This window comes from Phasianus colchicus, chromosome 10 (assembly GCF_987193195.1).
Source record: "Phasianus colchicus chromosome 10, bPhaCol1.hap1.1, whole genome shotgun sequence".
NCBI classification, from domain to species: Eukaryota; Metazoa; Chordata; class Aves; order Galliformes; family Phasianidae; genus Phasianus; species Phasianus colchicus.
In genome coordinates this window covers 8,276,864-8,297,023 of record NC_143445.1, presented here as the reverse complement: position 1 = coordinate 8,297,023, position 20,160 = coordinate 8,276,864, and the positions used below count along the sequence as shown (strand labels likewise).

The window sequence follows — 20,160 nt, the reverse complement described above, 5'->3', positions numbered from 1 at the left end:
CTCCACATTTAGGTGCTAGGGTGTATGGTATAGATGGATTACAAAGCAAAGGGAGCAAATATGAAAAAAATAATAAATCTCTCAGCTGAGGCTTCAGAGCTTTCTTTATTATTGTCCTGTCTGTGTAGCCAGGTTCAGGTAGTCCATACTGGCTGGACATCAGAAGAGAAACATACTTCTGTCTTAAGGAGTATGTAGTATAAACTCCAAAATGATTTTCATCCCTATGCAGCAACTTGCCTTACTCCCTAGGCACTCTAGTCCTGGGAAGCAAACTATATTGGAACACGGTTTATCTGGACAGTCACGGTTTCTTTGAAGGACAGTCATTATCTGTGGATCTGTTTGCTGTGTTTACTGTTTGAGAAGAGGTGGCTGGGCTTGAGAAGAATGAGAAATAGCAAAAAAAAAATATTGTCCCTGATTTTTTTTTTTAATATTAAATCAGATAGTTGTCAAGAATATGGGTGCTGTGATTACCTTCACTAGCCTCAGTTGGGAGCCTCATCCACACCCACAGTGTTCCAGGAGGCCCACAGGCCTGGGCTTTCTGTGTTCTTCCTTGCTGTTCCTGAATTGTTTGGATTTCCTGGTTTGATCCCAGTCCTGGCTTGTTACCTTGCCTTTGCTTGATAACTGCTGGAGCACTGATGAGATCTGTTATTACTGCCATGCTCTGCTTGCCCAGCTTGGGTTGCTGGGTTTCTGTCCTGCTGGGAAGGGCAGAGTCCTGCTGCTGCCATGGTCTCCCACAGCTCCTGGTTCGTTTTCCCTCTTGGAATAGTCTTGCTGTTGCTACCTCCTGACATTGTAAAAACTCATATTATCTACATTTTTGCATGTGTGCGTGCTATTCTTGTACATTTTGAGTAGTTTTTACAGCTTTGTAGGAACTTAACGTATCTTCTAGATGTCCTTAAAGTTTCTGAAAATCAACTTGTACACATCAGAGTTTTTTGTTTTTTTTTTCTTCCTCAGAATGGTGCAAAACTATACTCAGACTGCAGTGCTTACCAGTGTGTTTGCCAGGCAGAAGGAGGCTTATTTCCTTCTCATAAGAATAACTGCACTGCGATGGTGGAAATGACTGTGAACTTCAGAATTCGAGGAGGCTGTTCTAAAAAAAGGCTGGGAAAAGTGTGAAAATGCTCTAAAAGTACAGCTGGTCATCCTAAGTACAAATGAGAGATCTACAAGGTGTTGTTCCACCAGAGGAACATCCTGTACTCTGCAGACCCACTATAGACCTGACTGTAGCAGAAGGGGAGCAGCCTATCTACTTACAGATCAATTCCAAAAGGTAAGTGTGGGAATGGAAATGAGGGTAGAAATAGAAAAAAGTCCTTCTGAACTTTAAGAAACTCAGAGTCATTTTCTGTGGATTTGAGCTATGCTTATAGATCTGGTCTTGACCTTACATAGATTGTCATGTTTGCATCACTACTCCTAGGGCTGGAAATATCTCAGTGGCTCTTGGGTTGTTTACAGATTCAAGTTGGACTGTGATTTTGATCAATATGATGTGTTTCTAGGGGACTTTTGATTGCTGAGGGTTTTACCAGAGCCTTAAGTGGAAAAAATGTTTTGCTCCCCAGAGAATTTGCACATGGTGCTTCTGGGAAATGTTTGAATCTTTTGATTTGTTTTGAGCTAGATCAAAAAGTCTTGTTCTGGACTGTTTTATGGCTGAGCTTCTGTGTCCCTGAACTGATGCAAAGTCGCTCATGTGGCATTGTTTTATTGCCTCGTGCTTTTGAACCATGGACTTCCTGGCCAGATTGTGTCTCCAGTCTCTATCAGAAGTTGTTATGTAAAGAACTTAGTGTTTTCTGATAGATGATTCACAGTGAAGCATAGGGATTTGGTTGTAAGCTCATAAAAAAAAAAAAAAAAAGAAAGAAAATGTGAATTTGCAGCATTGGATCTTTCACCAGGTTGTGAGATAGCAGAAATTGTATGTTTAGAACGTGAGGAATGTCAGTATGTTCGTTTCATGCCTAACTTTCAATTTAATGTCCAAACCATTACCCATCTTTACTCACCTGTATTATTTGATTTTGCAGTTAGTTTTAGAAGTGCATGTACTCAGTCGTGCATCTTCCTCAAATAATTGAAACTTGCTTTAAATACATGGTTGTTTTTTTTTTTATGGTAGGCTGGTAAAGGTTTTTTGTTTTTGTTTTTTTTTTAAGCTGAGCTTTTTGAAAGAGGAGTGTATTAGAAAAAGCTTACAGTGGCTACAGGCCATGCAGAAAAGTAGCATGTTTTGATCTGGAGAACAGTAGTTTTTGTTTGTCTGGATCCCAGCAGGTATTTTAATACTGTCTTCCTTAATATCCTCATAGACAAACACAGCAGTTAAGGTATAGGCTAGGTAAATGGACAGCAAGTTTGCACTGTTGGGCTCAGAGATGTGATTGGTGTCACAAAGCCCAGTTGGAGACCTGTCATTGCTGGTGTAACACCATGGTTGGGGTCAATGCAGGCACCCACACTGTTTAACGTTTTCATGAATGACCTGTGCAGTGGGGCAGAATGCACCCTCAGCAAATGTGCAGACGATAAACAACTAGAAAGAGAGACTGACTCACTAATTGCACTGCATCTTGTGAAGTTTAACACATGGAAGTGCAAATTGCTGCCCATAGGGAGCGATAACCACCTGCACGCAGACAGACTGGGCACTGGCTGGCTGGAATGCCGTTTTGCAGAAAATGACCTGGGAATTCTGGTGGGCACCAGACTGACCACGAACCAGCATTGTGTCCTTGTGGCAAGCAAGTCAACAGCGTCTGGTCTGCATTAGGATATGTGTTGCCAGTAGGCCAAGGGAGGTGGATCCTTCCCCTCAGCCCTGGTGAGACACACCTGGAGTTCTGTGCCAGGAACTGGGCAAGTGCTCCCTTTTTCCCCCTCTTCACTCTTCTTTTCCTCATTTCCCTCTCTCTTTTCTCTTTCATCCCAGCTACTTTGATTGGGATATATTCTAAGCTTGTATGATGCCATCTTTAGTCATTTAACTTTAGAATACATAATACAGTTAACCAAAATATTGCAATCCTATGCTCAACACAAGTTTCTTTCAAAGAACGTTCTTTTTTTCTGTAGCATATTAGTATCTGTCTAACCCATCATAAGAAGTCCTGATATCATGGACAATTTTGCCTCCCTGGCAGCTATTCCTGTCTCCTATTTCTTGTAGTCATTAAAAAGTTCGGAACTGTAGCAAGAGGTTTCAGTACTGGTCTTTATAACTAGATGAATAAGCACTGCAGCAAATTAGGTCTGTTATAAGACTTTGGCATTGTGTCTGGACCTTAGTTTATGAATTGATTTTGTGCTTGCCCTGTCTGCTGAGTTCAAAGGAAGGCTTTATAACTTGCTAGGAATGTAGAATGAAGTAAATATAAGTTTATAAGCAGAGTGAATCTCTAAGTGAGAAAATGCAAACTTGAACTTGAAAAAATAAATCAGTACAGTTACTCTGCATCAGCGACAAAAGCTTGTTGGTTGTCTGTAAATTTTTAAGCTGCTTCTTTTGTGCTAACTTAAGAATAAGCAGTTTTTTTTCTGCAAGAGGTGTCAGTTTAGCATCATCTAGGCTTTTGTGCTTACTTAAATACCTTCCTTGTAATTAGGAGATTGCTCATTAGTTTGCCGGTGTCCCAGAAGAAATGTTATAAGCTCAGTTTGTTGGACACTGTTATGAGTTACTTTCCTGTCTTGTATTGTTTCCTCCAAATTGCTTCTTAGGAAGATGTTGGCTTTTACTGCAATCACAGGGAAAGTAAACAAATTAAGACAAACAAAGATCGGTTGTTAGGAAGAGAACCAGTCAGGCAGGAAATGCCAAGCAAAACAACATTCTTTGGGCACCTGATATAAATATGATTCTTTAAGCAGCCTGTTGGGTCCTGCTGCTTGGGGCTTCCCTACACTCACTGCAGACATGCAGAAATGCAGGCTTGCTGATTCTGGCTGCGATGTAGAAAAACTCATCTACTGTGGCATAAAGTTTCAAATGTTAAGCTTATTTAAGTTTATTTATGTATACAAACTCCAGCATGCTCTAGAGAGTGAGGATCTCGAGGCTTACTCTCTGCAGTTAGGCTCTCTAAACCTGGGCTGGACCTACTGTCCCCATGTAGTATCTGTGCAATATGGGATCTGCTTTCATGAAAGCACATACATGTTTGATCACCACTTGCTGTGGAACTGTGTGCTGGAGCCTGACAGTTCTTCATTTGAACCCTGCATTTAGAAGGAACTGTCCCTACTGACCAGATCTTAAAGTAAAGTTGATATTCTTTTAAAACTCAAAGCTATTTGCCCGTTTGTTGGTTTTCTACTTTCTTCTGCCATAAGAAATATACTGAAAGCGTGATGGGAAGCTGTGGGATTTTGTTTTTTTGTCCTCTGGATTTTAAGATCTCTGATTTCATACAGCCACAGTGCTCACATACACACTGCAGGGGTATTTTCTGAAGGATGCCTGGGTTCTCTGCACAGTGTTCCCTAAGAAAATGTCAGCATTGCCAGGCAAATAGTATACAGGCAAAATATATACTCATACAGTTTTTGTAGCTCTTCTTTCCCTATGAAATGGAATTGGTACAAGTTAAAATGCCCTGAGCAAAGCGTGGGTCTTCATTACCATATTCTTCTGCTCTGGGCAAATTTGCTGCTTTAGAAATGGGAATGCCAGTAACTAGAATGTGAATTGGGCACTGTTTCCATTTGAAAAACTGTGATGTGCAGTTTTCAGTGTAGACTTCCAGTACATTCTGAAAAGTTTGATCTACTACTGTTAGCAATACAGCAGTTTTATGTGGGAGATAAAAAGAGTTTTGAACTACTCAGCTGCATTCTGGTGCATCAGAAAAAAATTAAGTATGTGCTTTATTTGGAACACGTTCCTACTGAAAGTGGTCAATACAGCGGTGAGGCAAGAGTGCTGCTAATTTTTATGAAATCATAGATTTGTATAGAGTCAGAGCCATCGTTTTCATTGATATTACACTTCTGTAAATTTCTCACTGACTGACATAATGTTTTATTGAAAGAGCTATTAAAGCAACTGACATTTAGCTCACTACATATGTAACAGAAAGTATTTTGCAAAGTTCGTTTGATACCACATCAGTGATTTTCTTGCAAGTGTAATTAAAATTACTTTCCCCTTCTGATGATCATATTAGTGATGGTGATGTCTCCATAAATTAGGTGGGGAGTATAATAAACAGCATGTGAATATAGAGTTCCCATTCAGTGGAAGCATGACCTTTATCTCATTAATGCTTCATCTATAAAGAGCATTACTAGAGCCTATCTCAGAACTTCCCTATACTCATGTAACTTTGAGGCTTACAAAAGTAAGATCCAAGTCTTCTCTTGGGATCTGGCCTCACTGAGGTTATCTTTATGTTTGAAAATCAAATTTACTTAAATATATAGGACCAGAATATCTACAGGTGGGCAGAAACTACGTTTGGCATCTCTTAGGAAGTGTATCATTTAGTTTTTAATTTCAGATAAAAGAACTCCCTCATAATTGCTTTAAAAACACAACCCTGCAATAAAACCTTCATGTGTCCATCAAAACCGTTGTGTAGTTTTAACCTGAATTTTTTGGTTAATTGCTACAAGTTGGAAACTTACATTATACTAGTGATCTGGATAGCAAAGCTATCACTGTGTCACTGTGAACCTGCACATATGATGAGAAGAAATAACCTACATTTCTGAAAGACTGAGCTTCACCTCTAAAGATGATTAGCTACCATTAGACTGAACTGACTTCAGAAAATTCCTGACCTGGGTAATGGAGGATTGTGGAGGGCACTCCTGTTCCAGACCTTCCAGTTCCTCACCCTGCCTTCCCTTATCACTTTGTCCTGGCCAAATGCTAATGAATATATAGTGGGACGTCTCAAACTTCACTCAAATTCCCAGAGGTTAACTAGAAATCTTACTTGTTCACCTTCCTTATATTTTACATATATTTTAATTCCTGAAGCTTTACATCAGCATGTTTTTTTTCCTTTAATAAACATGTAAGTCTGCAGCCTTTCATCATTTTCTTTTTTTTGTTTGTTTTTGTTTAAAACCACAAATAAGTGTACAGCCTTTTATGAATTCAAATTAAAAATGAAGTGCAGTGGAAATGATTTACAGGCACTGTAGCTTAGCAGGAAAAATATACAACTCCTTTGCAGTACATCATATTCTGTTCCTTTAATTTATAAGCAAGCTGTAATGTAACATATTAATCATACAAAGAAAATGTTGCTTTGGTTTGAAAGATTTGTTGTAGCTGAACTCCACATACCTGCAAATTATTTATTTCTAGAAGACAAAACACGTGCAGCATGCATTATTGCATCCACCAGGAAAATGAATACCTGTTGAAAGAAGGAAATGCCTTTTTTTCTCATTTTTCTCCTTCAACCACTTTTCTCTCTCTTGAGCTCAACTTCCCATGCTCTTTCAGTCATCTGTTCTGTTTCCTGCGGAAGTTAAAGGTGCTGGGATCCAATGGAGAAGGCTGAATTTGCTGCTTCAAACCTTTTGTCACATCCTCCTGGTAGAAGGGCAAGAAGCTACCTGTTAGCAAAAATAAGGTCTGAAACAGTCAAATATTTTTCCATTTGATACAGATGGCTTTCTATATCAAAACGTTCTTTCCTCAACCATTAAGTTAGGAAAAAGATTGGTAGAGGGAAAAGCAAAATAAATGCTTTAAATAAATGATTCGGCAAATATAATCAAGTTTATTGAGTACATTTAATATATGACCGATGCTAATAGAAAATGGGATTCTTTTTAGCACAGCATGTTTGTAAACGTCTACTACTGAGCTCACCCTTACTGTATATAAGCCTCTGCTTAAACCCTGCAGGCAAGTATAGGAGATGTGTAGGCATGGGATGTTTGGAGCCTGGTCCACTTAAACTGCAGGCAGGTTCACAGGGAGGGATGGACTTGGGCGGGTTGCAGTGTTTCAGTCTGAAGATGGTGTGGATATCCCTGTGCTGTTAGGTTGGCCTGTGGGTTTCTTTCTGCTTTCTAAATAAACCCTACCTGGCTCATCTTCACCTTACGGTGGTGTTTCTCTTGTTAAGAGCTAAACGATTCTGCAAAGAGATTGTGGAGGAGGGGGAAAGCATGATAAAAACCTTGCCTTTTACCTCCTTTCCCAACCTGGGAGAGGTAGTTAGAAGATGATAAACAAAAAAGGGAGGAACAGGGAGTGAGAGGGCAGCGGCGAAACTCCCAGAGGGAATGGTGAGTCTTGTTCTCACAAGTTAAAGGCCTGCAATAATGAACCACAAGGGATAAGTAAAAAGGTAAAACATGAGGTACGGGAAGCCAAATGCGGTGCCTCTGGGCATGTAAGTGTGTAGAATGTATACTAGGGAACTTCTTTTAACTCCTTCTTCCTGCACTGTTGCAAGGGTGAAGTTTGTCTCGTGCATTCCCCTGTGCATCCACCACTGCTTCATTGATGTCCTGGAAACTAAGCCTATAGTTGAGTATGCCATCTGGTAGGAGCTACAGCAGAAGCAGTTGCTCTCGCAGATTTCCATCAGGCCTAGGTGTTACCCTTTCTGTGGAGGCAGCTCACTGCTCCAGTTTTTTTCTGTGACAAATTCTGGTTGTCTCAAAGGAAAGAGCAACTGATTGCATGTAATTGAATGAATGAAAAATAAAACACTTTTGCTTGAATGAATTGCGTGCAGATCTGCTATTTGTCCCTGTCAAATCTGAAAATTCCTTTTTTGAGACAAGCAGTGTGCCTGTGGGAGCAGATTTAACTCTGGAGCCCTGAGGATTAACACTGCCAGCTGGAGACCCAGGGAAGCTGAATGGCCTCCTCTATTCCGAGCTGCTGGGCTGATTCCATTAGACCTCAGTGCAAGGTTAATGTATTATATAGGAGAAAGAGCTTAGGAACTAATCTAAACGAGGGTTGGCTGAGTTTCGTGAATTAACCAAAAGTAACACTGGCTTAAATTCAGTGGAAAAGCCTGATCCAGTGTGTTTTAGAAAAAATGGGATGTGCTAATTTTGGTATGGCATGACCGTGCTGATATCTGATCTGCCTTGGTTGGAGGTAGCTCCTTGTATCGGCGTTGCACACAGCAAGGCTCCTACATGCAGCAGCACCTGCATGGTGTGCTCTCCCAGGGCCTCAGCGCTTTGGCTCAGGTTTGTGCTTTGTGATTCCACCCCACCCTGCTTGAGGTCTATGCCTTGAAAACTCAGCCTAGGTCTGAAGCAGCAGCTGGCTGGAGTACAGCAGCTCTTGCCAAGTCTGAGAGGCTTCACTCCGAGGCTGGGGAAGCAGGAAGGGAGAATGAAAGGGGAAGAGGGAAGGGAGCAGAGCATAAAGGCACTGGGTGCATTTGCACAAGCCTAATTGAGAGGTTCAGAGACCTGAAGTCTGAATGTTTGATCTAAGAGACTGTATTTGTTAAAACAAAGAAGAAAACCCAAACCACTGCTGCCGCCAGAAAACCCACATCCCCTCAGTGCTTTGGAGTGAGCAGTGTGTCTGGATATGAATAGCTGACAGTGCTTTTACCTCTTTTGCCCTGTTGTGAACTTGCAAAATGCCCCCCGCCAAGTCAACTCTGAAGCATTTTCATCTGGAGCAAATGCTTTCAATATCTGGAGAAGTTTTCCTACTCAAAGTTTTGTTTCTCAGAAAAGCAAAATGAAGTTGTGAAATCCTCCACGAAAGGAACTTACATCCTCCACATAAAAGGAGGATAAAAGGCCTAAGATATAGATGATAACTTTGTTCTGGTGCAAGACCCAAAACTCTATTATTAAAACAGTATATTTATTAGCAAGCCCTTCTAATGAACCAGACATAACAGATGTGGGCAAAACTCAAGCAGGTACAAACTGAAATAATAATGATGAGAGAAAAATAGCTTGACAGTCAAATTACTGGCTAGACCTGCTTTTAGTGTTGCTTTGGCTCCATCTCTAAATAGAACAAAATAGATTTAAACCTTTTCCTCCTCAAGGAAAGTTGGAAATACCTAACTGAAATGGTGAAAACTGATGATGATTCAGTTCAAACTCCTTGGTGCTGATGCTGAAACTACATTCTTGGGACACTGTAGCTGTTTTTTTTTTTTCTTTTTTTCCTCATTTCATTTTTTTTCTCCCACTTTTTATTTTTTTCCCCCTAAATTTAAAATATCATTCACATGTAGAAAAACTTCCTTTTGGACCTTTCCTTCTCTTACATCCACCCATACTCTTTTCTTTACAAGTGCATGTGTGGGTCGCCAGTGCCCACTGATTCTGATACTGTTGTGCTGGAATTGAATAGTGTGCTATGTGGTGTCTCTGCTGATTGCAGTTTGCAGCTACAGTTTCATTTCAGATTCATGCCATCACTCTTGTTAGGTTACAGAGGGTTTTTTGTCAATTCGTTGTGTTGCTGTCTCCTTTATAATGCTTGTCTTAATAAAGAATATTGCTTGTTGAGTTCATCTAATTTATTGAGGGGTGGTGTTTGCTGGCATACAAAACACCACGAGTTAGCATATGTTTGTAATTTCTTCTTTTAGTGCTCTTCCCGCATAGCAATTTAGATTCTTCCTAAAAACCTCTAGAAAATGATGACAGAACAGCTCATAATTTTTTTTTTTTTGCGGTGCTAAAAGCTAATCGGGTGCAGCTCTGTCTTATTTTTCATTTAATATTTTAGACTTTCTTTTTTATCCTACTAACATTTGCCTGACTTTGGAAATAGATTTGAACATCACTTTTTATAAACAGTGAATAGTTGTACTTCATTGACATAGAGACTCTGAAGAAAAAGGTATTTTCCCTCTCTCCTTCCTCCACCTGAGTCATTGAACATCAGGTCCTTCTTCATAGCATTTCAGTTTTGAATCGGCACTGACTATACCAGAACAAAAGGTATTTGTTATTGCTCCCTGACAAAACTGTGTGGACGTGTATGCATTTGAAAAACAAGGAGTAAAAATACCTCAGAACACCAGCTGTGAATAAGGTCAGATTCTGACTCATTTTCTAATGTTGAAAAGTCTTTACTCTTTGGATTTCAGTAGGACTTCTTCCTTGAGTAAGCGTTGCTCATTGTGATTAAAAGCTCAGTTTTCCTGCCCCATATTATGTAATTAAAGTATGCAAATAATTCAGCTATCCAACACATTGACTGGAGTAGTCAATGGTATACTTCACAACTTGAATATCTTCAGAACACGTATCTTATTTGTTGAAGAAATAAATGGAACAATCTGAAATAATGAATGTGTTTTAAGACTCTAACAATTTCTTTGTGAACAATAATGAACAACTGCTTCTGAATAAATTATTTGCCCATTTTCAGAGTGGCTGTTCATCTCTCTTGCAGTCATGTTCCATCTTTCTAGCTTATGGGCTTTTGCAAAGTGAGGTTATCAGCAATCTGCTGCAGAGTCCTTCCCACTCAGGAAATCAAAGCCTTACGCTTCTCTAGTTTGTTTCCATCGACAGATGATGATTCAAACTTCCTTCACTTCCCAGCAGGAAAGGTTGGTTAAATACTTGTCTGTAGCTCTTTGCAACATTTATGAGAATTGTTTACATAATTCTGGAGGATCTGCCTTCTTTGCGCAGTGATGGTGAGGCGTGCCTGCTGAGAACTGGTGTCCTGTCCATTAATTGTCTGCTTGCAGAATCCCACTAATGAGCCAGGGCTTTAGGAGAAATGTGACTCTGCTGAAACAGTTCCTCTTGCAGTATTGTCCACAAACAACTGAGTATCAGATATATCGGATCAGTAAACAGAATGATGCAGTTCTTGTTGTCCATCTTGTTTTATTATTAGAGTTGGGAAATGGAAATCATGAAGTTACAAACCCCCTCCCCCTTCCTTTTTAATGCTTATTTGAGAAAAGTTGTGCAGTCGGAGGAGTTATGAAATGATTCAAAAAGTGCATGCAAGTTAATAGAAAGATTCCTATAGACTGGAATTTAGATTGGGCTTGTCAATATGGATCAGGGATTTATGGGAGCTCAAGCAACAGTGTGCAGGAATTTAGTGCTACTTGTAGATTGTCTTCAGATCCCCAGGTTAATTAACTGCACAGAGCACTGTCTTGAATAACACTGCAGAGTAGGAGAGAAATAAGTTTCTGTGAACTTCAAAAGGGAAAAATACGATCTGTTGAATTAACCAACCATCCCAGGGAAACTCATCTCACATATAAAACATATCGATTAAAATTTCAAGTATTGCATAGTGCTTCTTGCACTTCCTCCCCTCTCTGCTGCCCTTTATCAGATCTGTGGTCCCTGGGGCACCAGCAGTCCTGCTGATGGGCTGAGCCTGAGCTGGAGCTGGCTGGAACCTTCTGGATGTGTTCCACTGGGACAGAGCCCCACCTTTCCCCCAGAAAGACCCCACAGTCCCCACTGCTAACAAACCCAGTGCAAGTGGGGCATGTGAGAAAAGAGAGTGAGTACTAGTGTCTCGCTGGGTTTTTTATTGTGCATTTAAAGGTTACCTTGCTTCTGTGCTATGTACTGCTTGGGCTTGTAGGACTTAATCACAAACCAATATTGTCTTGCTTTCCCAGGAGAAGGAGGGGCTCATTTTGCAATGGCATTTAGAATTCATTCCCTTAAATGAGAGATGTCACCTTGCCATTTTAACTTGGTTCATTAAAATAGTGGCTCATTAGTTATTCCCTTTTGCGGTATAGGATTTGCACATTAAAGGCATAAGCATTTCAAGTGCTCGCTGCATTCAGGGATAGATTTCTGGCCATCCTATTTGAAAAGGAAAAGTGTGGGTTTTGAAAGAAAAAAATATGGCAGAAGTCCTAGTCAAAGATTAATAGAATGGCTCAGGTTGGAAGGGCTCCACGGAGCCTTCTTTTCTCAAAGTGGAACAAGCCCCTCAGCCTTTCCTTGTAGGAGAGGTGCTCCAGCCCTGTGATCATCCTCGTGCCCCTCCTCTGGACCTGTTCCAAGAGCTCCACATCCCTCCTGCACTGGGGGCCCCAGGCCTGGGCACTGTTCCAGATGGGGCCTTGTGAGAGCAGAGCAGAGGAGCACAATCCCCTCCCTTTCCCTGCTGGCCAGGATATGCAGCCTCTTGATGCAGCCCAAGATACAGTTGGCTCAGCTCATGTCCAGCTTTTTGTCTGTCAGGACCCCAAAGACTTTCTCTGCAGGGCAGATCTCAATTTTACTCACAGTCATCTATTCTTTCTTCACTTTATGAGTCTCTAATTTGTTCATACCTCTCATACTTCATTAAGAAGTCCAGGCTATAGAAACAAAGGACCTACTGAGGTAGTGCTCAGCTTTTTTGAGACCTGTGTTTGCTTTGTGGTCCCTTGGGTGTCTTGTAGGGTGTAATACAGTTTTACCTTATCTTAGTCTTACTGTGAAAATGACTGTAGCTGAGCTGAGAAAACAGCACACATTCTAGGCAGAGAGGAGTTCTGCCATTGGCTGAGTGAGAGCGTAACTCCTGGGGATTTGTGATTGCCTTTCTGCCTGGTTGGAGAAAGGCATCTCCAGCCCTATTGCAAACACCTCTTCCCTATGAGTAGATGGACAGAGCCTCCCATTCTCAAATGACACATTTTCTGGCAAATGCTCTGTGATATAATTCAGAATATGAAGGGCTTGTTTTACCATTATGCATGCTGTGGGAAAGCATGCATCAACTGGAGGAGAGTAAGATGCTCTGGGACAAGCTCATTGTCCAGTGTAGTGTAATTTGTTATATGAAGCAGGAAGGGGCAATGCTGTTCAACCTCCTTGCTTCCCCTTGCACTCACCTTTGAACAGATGAAGCTGTGTAGGATTTCAGTAAAGCTCACCAACATACTGGAAGGAGCAGAACTCCCAGAGGTTTCAGGGCATTGAGTTAGATTGGTTCTTGAACCTTGCTAGGTGAACATAAAATTCAGCTCTGGGAGAAAAAAAAAATCACTAAGGACAGTGGAAAAGAAAAAGAATATGTATATAATAAATTTGAAGAACTGAAGGGAGCAGACTGGAAAAAAATATTTATGTAACATTGCACATTCCAGACGCTGGCTGATGAACTGCTTCCATCTTAGAATTTGAGGGCAGAGCTGTTCATTTAGCAGTAAATGCTAGGGCTGGATGGAAGGAATGTCACCCTTAACTAAAGCTGAAGTCTAATCCTTTGGTTTCGCTAGTGACTCAGATTGCAATAATACAGTATGTAGAACTTTGTTTTTTTCCCCTCTCCTTTCTTGCTGTGTTACAAGTAACTTGTAAAGTAAATGTAGCAAAAAGCTGATCCTGCTGAAAATGCAGTTAAATACATCCATATTGCATCTCCTGTCTTGCCTGTGATTTTTTTTCTCTTTATCTTCTCATGCTCTGATCATGATTATCATTTGTACTTTCAAGATGCTTGCACTGTAAGTAATTTTATAAAATCCTGAACAAGGAAATCCTTGCCATGTAATAAAGTTCCATACAAATATAGCTAATGTCAATAAAGTTAAAAAGATATGTCAGCAAAGACCCAAACAGTCAATTTATTACAGTTAAACATCCTGCCTAGACATCTTATTTATACTCAAAGCTTGTTACATAAAGCAATCCCTCTCCCTTGATATCTTTTTTTATTATTATTATTCCACAGTTTACAAATTACTGTCTTTCTCTTTTTATCTCATATGAAATACTGAATTCATCTGTGCATGTTGACTAAATCCCTTTTGTTTCTTTCAGAAACCATCTTTAGATGGTCACTTGAAAGTATATACATAAAAAACTAATAATTGTGAATTCAGGCCTTTTAGCCAAAAGAAGCAGTAGTGCAATTAATTTACACAAATGAAAGATATTACCAAACACTGTATTTTGTTAACAGAACCCCCCAGATGATTTAGAAACATGGTTTACATTTTTCCCTTATTATCTTACATTTCATTATACTCTCTCCTCCCTTGTAAATATACACAGGAGGAAACGTACGTAGCTCTTCATATGTTTTTTCAGAATATAGCTGTTTGGAGATGGAGGAAATGTACAGGCTATTCTGACAGAAAAAGAAAGAAACTCAGCCTGTTAAATATTGAGACACAAACCCAGCAAATCATTCATGTATTTGTGATAAAAAGTCTGCTTTTGCCTTGTGAAGCAGACAAATCAACCCTCTTTAAGGCTCCCAAAAACAGCTTTTATGCGTCTTTCCAACTGTATACTCCAGAGCTTCTAAATTGGCCCAGTGTTATGAGAAGGCTAGGGTGGAGACCTCTGTTAAGTGACGCTTTAAATCAATCCTCTACAGATGCTTATGTTTGTTAGGGAAAACTTGGGGCGGTTCTGCAGCTTCTCTCTGATGGAGTCCACATATGTGAGTGAGTTCCAAGGCACTTTATCTGGCACAGGAGAACAGTAAAGGCTTCCCTTCTCCAGACCTGCTCCAGAGATACTAAATTCCTCTGTGATAATGAGGTGTCCAGAATAGTAACAAGAGGCTAGAAGCGTACTATAGGTTTAACTGTGCTGGTATTTCTCTGCTGACTTTACTGGGGGCAAGTACAAATTCACACCAGTGTACCTGAATGAACTTGGGCCAGAGTGAATGATGAAACCGTATCAGGTGCTGGATCTCGTGGGCTGTGCGTAGAGGTGTAGGGTTACTGTATGTCTAGTGCAGCTGCAGCAAGCAGAGTGAGAGGAGATTGTGTGTCAAGTAGGTGAAGGTATTTCTCTTCACAATACTGTAGTTCCTGCTTATTTTTTCCTGGGCTTTAATGCTAGTGGTAAGAAATAGTGCTCACTGCTCCATGACCATATTTTGCATACAAAATGCATGCAAAACAACACACCTTTCCAGGTGCAGTTAATATCGATCCTAAGGAGTACAAAGAATTACCTGCCTGGCAATGAAGGTGGAGAAATACTTACCATTCAAGTCTGATAAGTAGAGAATGGAACTGAAAATTCACTGAACTGTGTCATTTTAAGTTCTGCAGATGTTCTCCCTATGGCATTTCTTTCTCCCATCTCCGGTATAGGCACGGTATGAAAATGTTTTGACCAACACTGCAGACTCAGGAGAGGTCATACATGTACCTTCTTGTGACGTGTTTTTCTAACCTCTCTACTTGCTGTGGGTAGTCTGCAACCTCCTGTGATGACAGGTCCCGTGATAGCTAGGGCTGTGATTAATGGGATTTCATTAACACTTGTGCAGCAATCCTCGAGAACCCTCAGTGGTGCTTTGGCCTCTTCCTCAGACTGTGAATATAATGGCAGTAAGCGCAGGTAGATATGTTTCACATTCTTTATCCAAGCCTTTTCCCCAAAGGTATGGGTAAACGATGATTTCTATTGGAAAATTTAATATATAACGATTAGAACTACACTGTCCTAGCAAGAAAGAAGAATAAAACATCCTTTTATTCTCATCTTTGTTAAGAGGTTGCTTCGTGGATGTCTGTGTTGTGAGGTTAGCTGAGACTTCTCTCTGCTCTAAGCATGGATGGAAAGGAAGAGAGAAAGAAATATGCAGGCTGACTGCATCGCAGTAATTTCTTCCTCATTGTGATAAAATGGCACTATCTTTTCTGTGAAGAAAATTGAAGGATCAAGTGTAAATCTGAAGGTAGATATGCAGTGCTGGGTGTAAACGCGTATTTCTTTGCTCTGTCCCTGCTCTGAGCTGGCTGATGGAAGTGGTCCAGTTGTGTTAGCTGTGCCCAAGTGAACTGTACTTACCCCATGGTTCTTTTCTAGCTTGGTCTTGTGCAAATCTTACATTGATTCATCTGGAAAAGGTCTGCTCTTGAATTTTACTTGAAATAAGTAGGGCTAAATTGCCATCACTGTATTTGCCTGTTGTGGTACCTCTCAGTGTAGAACAGTGTTGTATTTAAAGGGATTACTATTGGTAGAATTATTCAACATCTGCAGCATGTTGGTTGTACTGAGGCAGGATTAATTAATTCAAGCATCCAACACTGAACCAGTCTAGCACAGTCTTGTCCTATGCTCTGGTCTGATGTTATCTGTATGTAATGCTGCTGACTCTTTGTTTGAAATTACTGTTTTCTACTTTAACTCTGGACTGGGATACTATGGTAATGTGCAAATATGTGAATATGCCTAAATTTCTTGTGCCATGTTGCCTCACAGCAGGAGCACTGAGAGGGCAAGGTGTGAATGACAGTGGGAGACACAGAAGGTTGATTAACAAAGGGTATTAATCTCAAACTGCCTCAAATGGAAGGAGAGCTCCCATAAGCTGCCATAGGTTCCAGAGGGCAGTATGCATTTCCACTATTCAGTAGTATTTATGCACATGAAGGATGAAAGATAGCAAAGGTAAAATAAATTTCCATTGCAGTTCTTGTTCTCCATGATTTTAGAAGAGGGGAAAATGAGATATGCTTTTGGGTGAGAAAACGGACAGAAGAATCAAAAATTGTTCATAGATATAACGGCACTAGTGCTTATAGCAGTCAGATTGCTAAGAGCTCATGGATTCAGGCAGCTTCCCTGGGCAGAAGCTACAAAATGCAGCTTTGTTTTTTCTCAGAGGGAGGGAAGAAAGAATAGGATAACAGGCTGCAGACCTAAGATTGATGAGGCTGCTGTGCTCCAGGTAGATATAAATTGAAGATACTGTTTGATGTAAGAGGAAATTGTGTAGTTGGCTTAAAACACAAATTCCAATTTGATGTGTATCAAGGTTAGGGGAAGAAGGAGAAATCCAAATACCTCAGGTAGAACAGTTTATTTAGAAGATGCCAGAATCAATGCCAGAATAAACAGTCAGCAGGTAGAAGAGGCCTTTCTCAGAAGGGGAACTACGGGCATCTCACAACATTTCTAGGATATATTCTCAAATTCTTGAATTAGTGAAAGAAGTTTTTCAAGCCCTTTACCCTTATCAAACAAGTTCAACTCATAAATCAACCAAGTTCTAAAAAATTGTTATCATCATGCAACTTTGCATCTAATATATATATAATTCTGTACTAAGTAAAAGTGATATTTCCCTGAAAAAAAAAAAAAAAAGTTAGTTTTAGGAGTCTGTACGAGCCTTTTCTGTTCCTCTCAATGCTCTGTTTATCTATGTTAAAAATGTTTTCTTCTCCAGGATTTGTGATGTTTTCAGAAAAAGGTGTAGTTTATTTTTCCGTGGCTTTAATGGATCTTTCCTGAAACCATAGAGATTTTTCTGAAGTTGCTTTATGAAATCCCATTTGGCAAAATACAGCATTAATCCTTGGCACCAGGTAATATCAGGCTTCTTTTTCTCTCATGTTTCTTTCTCTCTAAAAGAAAAAAAAAAGAAAAATCCTAACAATGAGGGGAACTGATATACTTTATATTACCATAATCTGCTGCAGTCTAATATTCATAAGATAAGGCTAAAAGCTTGAAAATGAGAACATGAAGGGCAAGACAAATCATTGATTATTCCAGCTTTTTGTCTCAGGTTTTAAAACATTATCACTTTAAAAATTCTCTAGAAAAGCTTGTTGTGGTGATAAAAGTAAATTCAACCTTAATCACCTTTTCTGACACCAATTAATAATGGAGTGACATTCTACTAAGGCTAAGGCAGTATTTTCACATCAAGCCCCATCAAGTGATGCCTCAGTCACAGAGGATGGCATGCTGAGGTCTCACAGCCTCACCATGTGTATTGAAGCATTGCAGCAAAGCGATCAGTTCCTCCCTACCCGACTTGTCCTATAGTCTCTGATGATCTTGACATTTTTATGGCAGGAAAGGCACACAAGAAAAAAGCTTCAAACTAGGAGACTCAAAGACAGCTTTCTTTCTTTGGGCATCAGACTTTCAGTAGTAGGCATTTTCACTCAGAAGCGTTGACACCAGAGCTTTCAAGTTGCTAGAAAGCCATTCAATGGAAACTGCTTGTAGAGATTCACTTGTGCACTCTGTTTGAACTCTAGTTTAAAAACCAGTATTGGTTGAACAATTCTCAAGGACAATATGAAAAGAAGAAAATGGGATTTGAGGGTTGGTTGAGTGACTTTTTGGATCATGAAGCATGTATTTCTTGACAAAAACTATTATGCAAATATTTTCTTGAAAACTTGTGCTTTTCCAGGAGGTAGACTGTGAGTGTCGTCATACTATTCTTCTTTAACTGCCAGAGTGAAATGCTTGTCCTAGTTTTAAGGTATCTACATTTAAATCCCACTTCTGCGAAAATCAAATTGGTGTCTTCATAGCACCTTACCACTGAATGGCTAATTTTCATTTTCAATTATTTGATGGGAGTAATAAGTGAAGAAAATCTATCTATTGTCTACTATCGTTATTTATTATCATTACGAGTTTATGTCGATGGAAAAGGGAAATTGTCCTGGCCACTGTCTATTCTATCTTATTTGTTGGAGTAGTTCAGCAGAGTTGTTTTCATTTCCTTCTGCCTTCAGAGTAGTCCCTGATAGTTTTTTCAAACTTCAGAACAGCTAGTCTTGCTTAGGCTGTACTCATTTGTCTTATGATGCTTTTAGCTGACTATATTAAGAAAGTGGTTCTCATGCAGAGTTATTAGCTAGTAGTCTTTCCACTGTCCGCTTGTTTTCTCAGATGTGTCACAAGTTTGCATAGCAGAGTTTTGTGTTACTTCTGTACATCCTTCCAGGAGCAAATAAAGAGTAATTTTCACATAGGTAATTGTATCATAGTGATATCTGGGACCTGCCATTAAAACCTTGTCCTGGAGAGTTTTCATCTCATATGAAGTATGTACGTACAGATAGGTAGCAAGCAGTGGTTCCTCTGGTCAGTGCAGCAGACTGACCTGGGGATCAGTTATTTCAAAAAAGACATGATACATGCCAAGATGCACTGTATAAAGGTGAACCCACATCTTTACATGAATCACACAGGATGAAGCTAGGAAAAATGTAAGCTTAATTGTTTAGGAGTTTTTCTAAAACATGGTGGCATTCAGAGCCTTCCAAAGTTGTTTGGAATCTGTTCTCCTTTGTGATTGTATTGATGAGTTCAGGATTATTGTATTATGATTTTGTACTAAAATTGTAGTTTGGTCTGGGGATTCAGAGTCTAGGGGTGTGCAAGTTAAAAATGGTGGGTGTTCAGCTTACTTATTGAGACCACGTAATGCTCTGTTCATGCTTTAGTTGCAAACTTCACAGATTTCAGTTTAGCTTGACTATTTTTTGTGTGCGTTCATTATTAAAAAAAGAAATGAAGGAAGAAAAAGGCTCCTAACTGTGTGTCTACGAATGCAAATGGGAATGAATGTGAAAAGCTGTTTTAGTTCACATTGCTTGGCAATCACTACATTAACCTGCATTTTGACTTGATCCTACAAATACTTCTGAGTAGCTGAATGTATGGAGCAAAATCTATAACCAAGACTAGAAAATTGTAGTCCTCAATAATGTTGAATCAGTACAGCTGCAGAAATCAACTGTGCTGTGCCAGGTAACACAGACGAACTGTGTAGGTCACTCCAAGGTACGTTTAGAGCTCCACTCTAGGTATGTTTTTTTCCCCATGGAGGAATTCACTGACACTCCTTGCTTCATATGCCCTTCCAGTCAGACGCCATTTTGTCTGACTGCCCCACTGCTGCTATCTGTCATACAGACAAAATGCAGTGGGATACTGATGGAAAGGTTCAGCTTTACTGTCACACCACCAGCATCCACCTCTGATGGCCAACGTAATGAAATAGGAGGCATTACTTTCAGAGCTGCCCTCAGAAATGACCTTTAGTATTCATTAATATCATTAAAATTTCCTAAATGATGGCAACTGGAATTTGAGAATGGTACCAGAAATAAGGCAAAAATATCCTTGCTCCTCCCCTTTACCAAGAAACACAAAATAATGTGACAGGTAAATAAAATTGCCATAAAAATTATGACTATTTAGTATGTTCTCTGTGGAGAATTAGAATAAAACCTACTGATATCAAACAACAACTTCCAACAAATGCCAAAAGGACTCCTTGTTAGAGGGAAAAAAATAAAACAAGCTTCCTCAACTGTGTCATAAAAAAATCATATGGCATAGCACTTTTTATTTTCCTCGCCTTTAGACAGCATTCAGACGCAAACAATTTGTGAGTCAGAAGAGCTTAATACCTGAGGAATTCTGATCTGCATATTCCCA

At 39.8% G+C, this 20,160-nt stretch overlaps 1 long non-coding RNA gene across 1 annotated transcript in view; it reads left to right on the top strand.

Annotated features, from left to right (window-relative positions):
* The first annotated feature begins 991 nt into the window (after positions 1-991).
* The window catches only part of LOC149916588 (uncharacterized), a 91,238-nt gene continuing 72,069 nt past the window's right edge, over positions 992-20,160 (top strand). Inside the window, exon 1 of the long non-coding RNA XR_016469439.1 lies at positions 992-1,300. This is a non-coding gene — a long non-coding RNA (uncharacterized LOC149916588). The remainder of the gene's footprint in view (positions 1,301-20,160) is intronic.